Below are 9591 nucleotides of genomic sequence, written 5' to 3' on the forward strand. Positions count from 1 at the left end.
TATTGCCCGTTTAAGTGTTTCCTTAAACATGTTGAGCAAATGAATCCTCCAACATTTGTTAATTTCCGGTTGGGATGGGGGGAATGATAGTTAAGGAAAAGGGTGGGTGTAGTCGGGATGGTTAAAATATTGATTTAGGTTTTTTGGGGTTGATCCATCATTCTCCATTTTTTTGTGTTTGGTAATTTTCTTCTGTGGATATTTTTTTTATTATTTTAGTTTATATCGTTGATGTAACCGTCTGGGTTTATATGTTTGTATGTATTTGTGTATGTGTGTTTCTTGTGTATGCGTGTATGTGATTTTTCTTGAAGTCTTTCAAGGTGAGCTTTGGTCTTTTGCGGAGGCGTTTTCGTATGGTAAGTTCAGTTTTTTATTTTCGTGTTGTACTGAATTTGTCTATTTTGATGTATTTCTTTGTCATATTATATTGTTCTGCGTTAAGTATGCGTTCGTCAGCTTCAGTACCGAATACAAATTTTACAGTTGTTGCTCATTTTTCCTTCCCTACTACTAATATCACTACGTTTCTTTCGGATCTGTATCAGCACTACTGAAAGCGAAAAGACTTCAGTTGACTTATATAGGTAAAGTCCGGGTTACTGGTGCTGTAGGTCAACTGAAGAACAGGATACAAATGTATGTCCCTATTTTTCGCCTTCACTAGCACCTATACAGGTCAACTGAATAACATATTATGTATGTAGGTCCTTTCGACTTCGCTAGTAATAGTATCTACGTTAATAACAGAATGCTAGTAGTAGCGAAGGCGAAATAAGCAACACCTGTGAAATTTGTATCCCTACTTCAACTGACCTATATACGTCTACCGAAGAATAGGTTACTAATGCTATGTTGTTGTTGTGGTCTTCAGTCCTGAGGCTGGTTTGATGCAGCTCTCCATGCTACTCTATCCTGTGCAAGCTTCTTCATCTCCCAATACGTACTGCAGCCTACATCCTTCTGAATCTGCTTAGTGTATTCATCTCTTGGTCTCCCTCTACGATTTTTACCCTACACGCTGCCCTCCAATACTAAATTGGTGATCCCTTGATGCCTCAGAACATGTCCTACCAACCGATCCCTTCTTCTTGCCAAGTAGTGCCACAAACTCCTCTTCTCCCCGATCCTATTCAATACTTCCTCATTAGTTATGTGATCTACCCATCTAATCTTCAGCATTCTTCTGTAGCACCACATTTTGAAAGCTTCTATTCTCTTCTTGTCCAAACTATTTATCGTCCATGTTTCACTTCCATAAATGGCCACACTCCATACAAATACTTTCAGAAACGACTTCCTGACATTTAAATCTATACTCGATGTTAACAAATTTCTCTTCTTCAGAAACGCTTTCCTTGCCATTGCCAGTCTACATTTTATATCCTCTCTACTTCGACCATCATCAGTTATTTTGCTCCCCAAATAGCAAAACTCATTTACTACTTTAAGTGTCTCATTTCCTAATCTAATTCCCTCAGCATCACCCGACTTAATTCGACTACATTCCATTATCCTCGTTTTGCTTTTGTTGATGTTCATCTTATACCCTCCTTTTAAGACACTGTCCATTCCGTTCAACTGCTCTTCCAAGTACTTTGCTGTCTCTGACAGAATTACAATGTCATCGGCGAACCTGAACGTTTTTATTTCTTCTCCATGGATTTTAATACCTACTCCGAATTTTTCTTTTGTTTCTTTTACTGCTTGCTCAATATACAGATTGAATAACATCGGGGACAGGCTACAACCCTGTCTCACTCCCTTCCGAACCACTTCTTCCCTTTCATGTCCCTCGAATCTTATAACTGCCATCTGGTTTCTGTACAAATTGTAAATAGCCTTTCGCTCTCTGTATTTTACCCCTGCCATCTTCAGAATTTGAAAGAGAGTATTCCAGTCAACATTGTCAAAAGTTTTCTCCAAGTCGACAAATGCTAGAAACGTAGGTTTGCCTTTTCTTAATCTAGCTTCCAAGATAAGTCGTAGGGCCAGTATTGCCTCACGTGTTCCCATATTTCTACGGAATCCAAACTGATCTTCCCCGAGGTCGGCTTCTACCAGTTTTTCCATTCGTCTGTACAGAATTCGCGTTAGTATTTTGCAGCCGTGACTTATTAAACTGATAGTTCGGTAATTTTCACATCTGTCAACGCCTGCTTTCTTTAGGATTGGAATTGTTATATTCTTCTTGAAGTCTGAGGGTATTTCGCCTTTCGCCTGTCTCATACATTTTGCTCACCAGATGGTTGATTTTTGTCAGGACTGGCTCTCCGAAGGCTGTCAGTAGTTCTAATGGAATGTTATCTACTCCCGGGGCCTTGTTTCGACTTAGGTCTTTCAGTGCTCTATCAAATTCTTCACGCAGTATCATATCTCCCATTTCATCTTCATCTACATCCTCTTCCATTTCCATAATATTGTCCTCAAGAACATCGCCCTTGTATAGTCCCTCTATATACTCCTTCCACCTTTCTGCTTTCCCTTCTTTGCTTAGAACTGGATTTCCATCTGAGTTCTTGATATTCATACAAGTGGTTCTCTTTTCTCCAAAGGTCTCTTTAATTTTCCTGTAGGCAGTATCTATCTTACCCCTAGTGAGTTAAGCCTCTACATCCTTACACTTGCCCTCTAGCTATGCCTGCTTAGCCATTTTGCACTTCCTGTCAATCTCATTTTTGAGACGTTTGTATTCCTTTTTGCCTGCTTCATTTACTGCATTTTTATATTTTCTCCTTTCATCAATTAAATTCACTATTTCTTCTGTCACCCAAAGATTTCTACTAGCTCTCGTCTTTTTACCTACTTGATCCTCTGCTGCCTTCACCACTTCATCCCTCAAAGCTATCCATTCTACCTTCTACTGTATTTCTTTCCCCCATTCTTGTCAATTGTTCCTTTATGCTCTTCCTGAAACTCTCTACAACCTCTGGTCCTTTCAGTTTATCCAGGTCCCATCTCCTTAAATTCCCACCTTTTTGCAGTTTCTTCAGTTTTAATCTACAGTTCATAACCAATAGATTGTGGTCAGAGTCCACATCTGCCCCTGGAAAGTCTTACAATTTAAAGCCTGGTTCCTAAATCTATGCCTTACCATTATATAATCTATCTGATATCTTCTAGTATCTCCAGGGTTCTTCCATGTATACAACCTTCTTTCATGATTCTTGAACCAAGTGTTAGCTATGATTAAGTTATGCTCTGCGCAAAATTCTACCAGGCGGATTCCTCTTTCATTTCTTAGCCCCAATCCATATTCACCTACTATGTTTCCTTCTCTCCCTTTTCCTACTCTCGAATTCCAATCACCCATGACTATTAAATTTTCGTCTCCCTTCACTACCTGTATAATTCCTTTTATCTCATCATACATTGCATCAATTTCTTCGTCATCTGCAGAGCTAGTTGGCATATAAACTTGTACTATTGTTGTAGGCGTGGGCTTCGTGTCTATTTTGCCCACAATAATGCGTTCACTATGTTGTTTGTAGTAGCTTACCCGAACTCCCATTTTTTTATTCATTATTAAACCTACTCCTGCATTACCCCTATTTGATTTTGTATTTATAACTCTGTATTCACCTTGTAAGTAGGCTGTTTATGTTTTCTTATTGGCAACGTTACGTAGCGCTCTGTGTGAGAATCACTGGCTGTGCTGTGTGCAGTCTGTGGCTGGTTTGCATTGTTGTCTGCCATTGTAGTGTTGGGCAGCTGGATGTGAACAGCGCGTAGCGTTGCGCAGTTGGAGGTGAGCCGCCAGCAGTGGTGGATGTGGGGAGAGAGATGGCGGAGTTTTGAAATTTGTAAGACTGGATGTCAATTATGACTATTAAGGTAAATACATTGTTTGCTCTCTATCAAAATCTTTCATTTGCTAACTCTGCCTATCAGTAGTTAGTGCCTTCAGTAGTTTGAATCTTTTATTTAGCTGGCAGTAGTGGCGCTCGCTGTATTGCAGTAGTTCGAGTAACGAAGATTTTTGGTGAGGTAAGTGAATTGTGAAAGGTATAGGTTAATGTTAGTCAGGGCCATTCTTTTGTAGGGATTATTGAAAGTCAGATTGCGTTGCGCTAACAAAATATTGTGTGTCAGTTTAAGCACAGTCAGGTATAATTTTTCTAAGGGGACGTTTCATATGTCGACCCTTAGCCGAGGATACCTGACTGGAATCTTCTGGTTTATTTCTTGTAGTTTGTGTAATTAGTGTAGCTTTTGTTTATTGCCAGCACGTAATTATAGAGAGAATTTCCATTGTAGTTGTAGTTTTTCATTGTTGTACAGTAAAACAGTAGTGGCATGCATGTAGATTTGCACCAAGTATTTCGCAGCTGCGCTTGAAATTCAGTAGACATTATTTCCATTGCTATGTTATTTTATTTTGCTCTTCAAATTGTGCTTTTCTGTGTTATTGTGTGCAATATTGTGACAATTATGGCGTGTGAAAAACGTAATACTAGGCTCCAAAGTAAACTGAGAAATGACAGTGAAGACGAAAGCAGTGTGTTAGCGCCGCAGAGTAATGAATTAACTAATGTTCAAAGTAGTAATTTGGTAATTGCGCATAGGGAAATGGAGCGGGTTGCAAATAATGGTGTACACAGTGAAACAATTAGTGAACAGGGAAGCATTATCGATCGATCGGTCGGCAACAGCTCGCCTCAGGAATCCGAAATGACAGGAAAGAATCTCGCAAATACTGTAGATTCAGGTTTTGGGTCCTCACCGTTTTCTCAAATAAGTCAAGACACATTTTCTGCTTGTCAAAATGTGAATGTTGCCGGTGCAAATGCACTGCCGAAAAGCATAGAGGAACAGATTCCAGACACTAATACATTATTATTGCAATTAATGCAACAAATGAAACAAAATCAGAGACAAACACAGCAACAGTTAAGACACAATGGAACAAAATCAGAGTCAAACACAGCAAAAGCTACAAAAGTTAGACACAATGGAACAAAATCTTAAAAAGTTAGACACAGTGGAACGAAATCTTAAAAAGTTAGACACAATGGAACAAAATCTTCAAAAGTTAGACACCACACTTGAACAAACACGTGAAGATTTAACTACTGAGTTACATAAAATCGAATCGAAATGTCAAAAAGTCTGTAATGACGTAAAAACACAAATTTGTGAGCATTTCCTACCTATTTTTTCGCGTCATGAAAATGCATTACAGAATCACGAAGCAGCCATAAAAGAACTGCAAACTATTGTTCATGAAAATCACGACACCTTGCAAGCTAAAATTGACTCAGTTGCATCTACCGATTCGGTTATGCAACTTGCAAAAACTCAAGAAAACGTAAAGGGCGCAGTAGATACGATTTCAACACAAATGGACACTCTGAAACTTGGTTCAGAAAAACACAATGAGGAAATAAGTACACTATCGGAGAAAGTAGCCGAACTTTGAGATCAGTTCACTAACTTATCTGCAAAGGTAGATGATGATCTGAATGACACAAGACCTGTAGCCATCACTGACACAGAAGAGTATGAACAAATTAAGAAATTCAAACAAAATGAGAATCAAATTAATACGCAATACAAAAGAGAAATCCGGGAAGTACAAGATCAGTTGGCACAAGTAATACAAAAATTTCATATTTCAGAGGACACTCGCGCTCCAACACGGGAAGAGGAACTTAGAAATACGGAAAAGCCACAAAATAATAACACAGGGCATTTCGGAAATTATGAAAGAAATTGGCAAGGTGCACCGAATTTTGAGATGGAACCGCCGACACGACGTAACAGTGACCGACATGCGACTCGCCGACATGATGATTTTGACTATAAGCTGTTCATTACTACACGTAAATTCAAAACATTTAAAAATTCCGGCAACGACATTCATCCACAAGCGTGGCTTCATCAATTCTCTCATTGTTTTCCTCCCAACTGGTCATTAGAACACAGATTAGAATTTATGTGTGGCTACTTAGAGAATGAACCAGCTGTAAGAATGCGGTCGGTCATTCACGATTGCCACAGTGAAGGAGAGTTTTACCATGCCTTCCTCTCAGCATATTGGTCTCAAGCTACACAAGACCGAGTAAAACATAGCATCATGATGATGAAATACTTTGAACAATCTGAATTTTCCAGTCTTGTCAAATATTTTGAAGACATGTTGCATAAGAATCAGTATCTTTCAAACCCATACAGCCCCTCAGAACTCATCCGCATTTGCTTAATCAAATTGCCTGAACATTTACGACATATTATTTTAGCAGGACGTTGCAAAGACGACATTGAAGCTTTTCAGGGACTGTTACAAGAACTGGAAATTGACACTGACAATGGCGGAACGCGAAAACAGGAGCACAACAATTACAGGTCCCATTCGTCGCAATTCCGCGATGAACGAAATAATAACTGGACACGACAAGTCTATTCTTATACCGCAAATCATGACCAAAACAGACGCCACCCATATGACAACCACTGGCAGAGTAATAATAGTTACAGAGAAAGATCGCATTTCCGTAGTAATGAATATGACAGAGACAACCATAGAAACAGACAATATGGAAACCAAAACAATTATTATCAAGGGAGACAAAATAACTTCAGACGCAACAGTTCAGCGCGCAGTTACGATTCCGGGAGAAATTCTCCACCAGATGACCGACAAACAAGAAACTATGTAAACTACCAACTAGTGGTGGGCAGGAAATCGCGTATCTGTTAGAAATCACCGTGACTGAGAAGTCACAGATATCACAGTAGCAACTTTACAGAGTCTAACTGCGATTTCAGTCACAGTTAGCAGTCGCAAGTAGTATTTCAGATTCAAAGACATGAGCCATCTATTGGTCGAATTTAGCACTGCTTTCTGCGATTTCAGTGACAAGTCGGAAATAAGAGTCGCAAGTAGCAACTAAAAAGCGCGGTTAACAGTGGCATCTGTTGGCCGAAGTTCGTACTACGTCCATCTCTGCGGTACGCTATGGAGACTAACTGCGATTTCCGTGACAAGTCGCAACTAAGAGTCGCAAGTGGCAACTAAAAAGCGCGGTTAACAGTGGCATCTGTTGGCCAAAGTTCGTACTACGTCCATCTCTGCGGTACGCTATGGAATCTAACTGCGATTTCCGTGACAAGTCGCAACTAAGAGTCGCAAGTAGCAACTAGAAAGCGCGGTTAACAGTGCCATCTGTGGGTCAAAGTTCGTACTACGCCCATCTCTGCGGTACGCTATGGAGTCTAACTGCGATTTCCGTGACAAGTCGCAACTAAGAGTCGCAAGTAGCAACTAAAAAGCGCAGTTAGCACTGCCATCTGTTGAGCAAAGTTCATACTACGCTATTCGCTACCGAGTCAAACTGTGATTTCTGTGACAAATCGCAACTAAGAGTCGCAAGTAGCAACTAAAAAGCACAGTTAACATACTTTTCCTAGTGTCATCTGTCGACCGACGTACGTACTTCGTTATGAGAGCCTTGTGCCTCACGAGATCGATGTGCTGTGTGTGCATATGAAGGGCTTATTTCAATAGTGGTACAAGTCCATTTTTGTTAATTTTGAGATATAGAGTCGTAAAGTTAAATGAGCGCTGAAAAATCTGCAGTTGAGATACCAGAAATATTCAAACATATGGCTTCTTGCTAGAGATGAACCTTTATTTATGTTTGTTTGGATCACTAATTTCAGAAGCATTATAGACAGAAGAGTGTAGGTAATGGACTTGTACCACTATTGAAATAAGCCTTTCATATTATATGACGACATGCACATTCAGCATCAGTTATGGCTGGTCAAATACTGCTGTGACTCTGAATGTATTATATTAATAAGAAGCAACATTGCCTTTTTCTCCTGAAAATATCAAGTAATGTAACAAATGTGTTTGATTCTGCTTCCAATATGACAGTTTTGGTTAATACTCCACATGCCTACAGGACTTTGCAATGTTAACACAGCAGAACTCAGACATTTGTATAAGTGTAGAGAAATGAAAACAGTCATATGAATGCCTCACTTTTGTTCCGACACAGTTCAAGACTCGGGAGAAAAGTTTTACACCTGGTGTTCTACATGGCAACTTCACACACAAGAACTTTTTGCCGGCACTACTACCACCTACATAAGTAAGCTTTTCCTGTGTCACTTTCAAGTAATGCACTTAAGCTATTCCTGATTTAACTGGAAGATCTGTACTTCCCACTTTCATATCAACAGCCTCAAAATGCATATTGTAGACTTCGGGATATGTTACAGGTCAGTGTCACACCAAGATTGTGGAGAAAGGGGGGGGGGGGGCGGCACGTCGGTATCCAACAAGTGTTTACCAATAAATAAGTGGCGGAAAATTACGGGTATAGGACGGCTTAACATGTGGAAAATGAGATCTTTATTATTCACTCAATGTATTTAACATTTATTATTCCTTTAAAATCGCACAACAACTTCAATAAAACACTTTAATCAGCCACACACTTATTTCATAATTATTTCACTTTTAAACTGCAAATCCTCTAAGAGCTGTCTTGAATCTTCACGAGTCTCTCTCAACAGCCTTGATGTGGATAGATATGTACAGCAACCAGTAATCAGTCAGAACTGCGTCTGCAAAAACACAAGGATTATTAAACAATTTTTGCTGTCACTAATTACTAGCAATATAATTGACAGAGTAGATTGCTAATATTTGCTATATCACATTTGCTAATATTTGCTGTATCACATTCGCAAGAACCATCTCACTTAAGTAATTAAGTCCATCAAAACGCTTAGAAACTAACCTCTCGTCTGACGAAAACGGTCTAAAGACTGGCAATTTCTTCAGATCTGTTGACAATGATATTTTGAATTATCACTTTACTGAGTGACTGAAATGTAGTTCAGGTACCTATGAACATAACAATATGTTAGAATTCATTTTCTAAACACGAACTATTACGGTACTGTGCGGCTACTTACATATTAATTACACTATTAATATCTTCACAGTTGTTTCTTTAATACAAAATTAAAGCCAACGGAAGAATAAACGTAAAACGTACTTACCAATGACAGGTTTGTTGAGATGCAATTTTCTGTGTGGACAGATGTAACTTTTTCATACGGTGGTACGTCGCAGAAATCGCAGGAGTCACAGAAATCGCAGAAGTAGCAGAAGTAGCAGAAATCGCGGAAGTAGCAGAAGTCGCAGAAGTAGCAGAAGTCGCAGAAATCGCGGAAGTAGCAGAAATAGCAGTGGCGGAGGGATACGCGACTTAGGTTCCTTAACTGCGACTCTTAACTGCGACAAATCACAGTTAAGAATAACAGATACTGAAAAGTAGCATTCACAGAAATCACTGATATCGGAAAATCGCAGTTTAGCCCATCACTACTACCAACAAAACGACAGACCTGAATTCCATCAGAACTGGCGAGCTTCAAACAGGGCAGGGCCTTCTCGTCAAGGTGAATTTGTAGAAGTTCAGTCTCCTAACCCCAATAACGGCGCGCGCCAACAAAGAGACAGACAATGACTCGCACAGCAGGCAGCCGCGTGCGCCAGCTGACTCAGAGAAAAATAACATAGATGCTAACCTTGAGAAAAATTCCAGTATTCTTTACCGACGTATACCACAT

The 9591-nt window shown here is 39.6% G+C and overlaps 1 long non-coding RNA gene across 1 annotated transcript; it reads right to left on the reverse strand.

The window, feature by feature from the left end:
* Positions 1 to 8415: 8415 nt before the first annotated feature.
* Positions 8416 to 9136, reverse strand: LOC126259184 (uncharacterized). The gene is made up of 3 exons (XR_007546481.1): positions 9019 to 9136; positions 8754 to 8860; positions 8416 to 8577 (listed from the first exon to the last, which is right to left on the reverse strand). It is a non-coding gene; the product is annotated as an uncharacterized LOC126259184 (long non-coding RNA).
* Positions 9137 to 9591: the final 455 nt, after the last annotated feature.

The sequence above is a fragment of the Schistocerca nitens genome, chromosome 5, assembly GCF_023898315.1.
Source record: "Schistocerca nitens isolate TAMUIC-IGC-003100 chromosome 5, iqSchNite1.1, whole genome shotgun sequence".
Taxonomy (NCBI): domain Eukaryota; kingdom Metazoa; phylum Arthropoda; class Insecta; order Orthoptera; family Acrididae; genus Schistocerca; species Schistocerca nitens.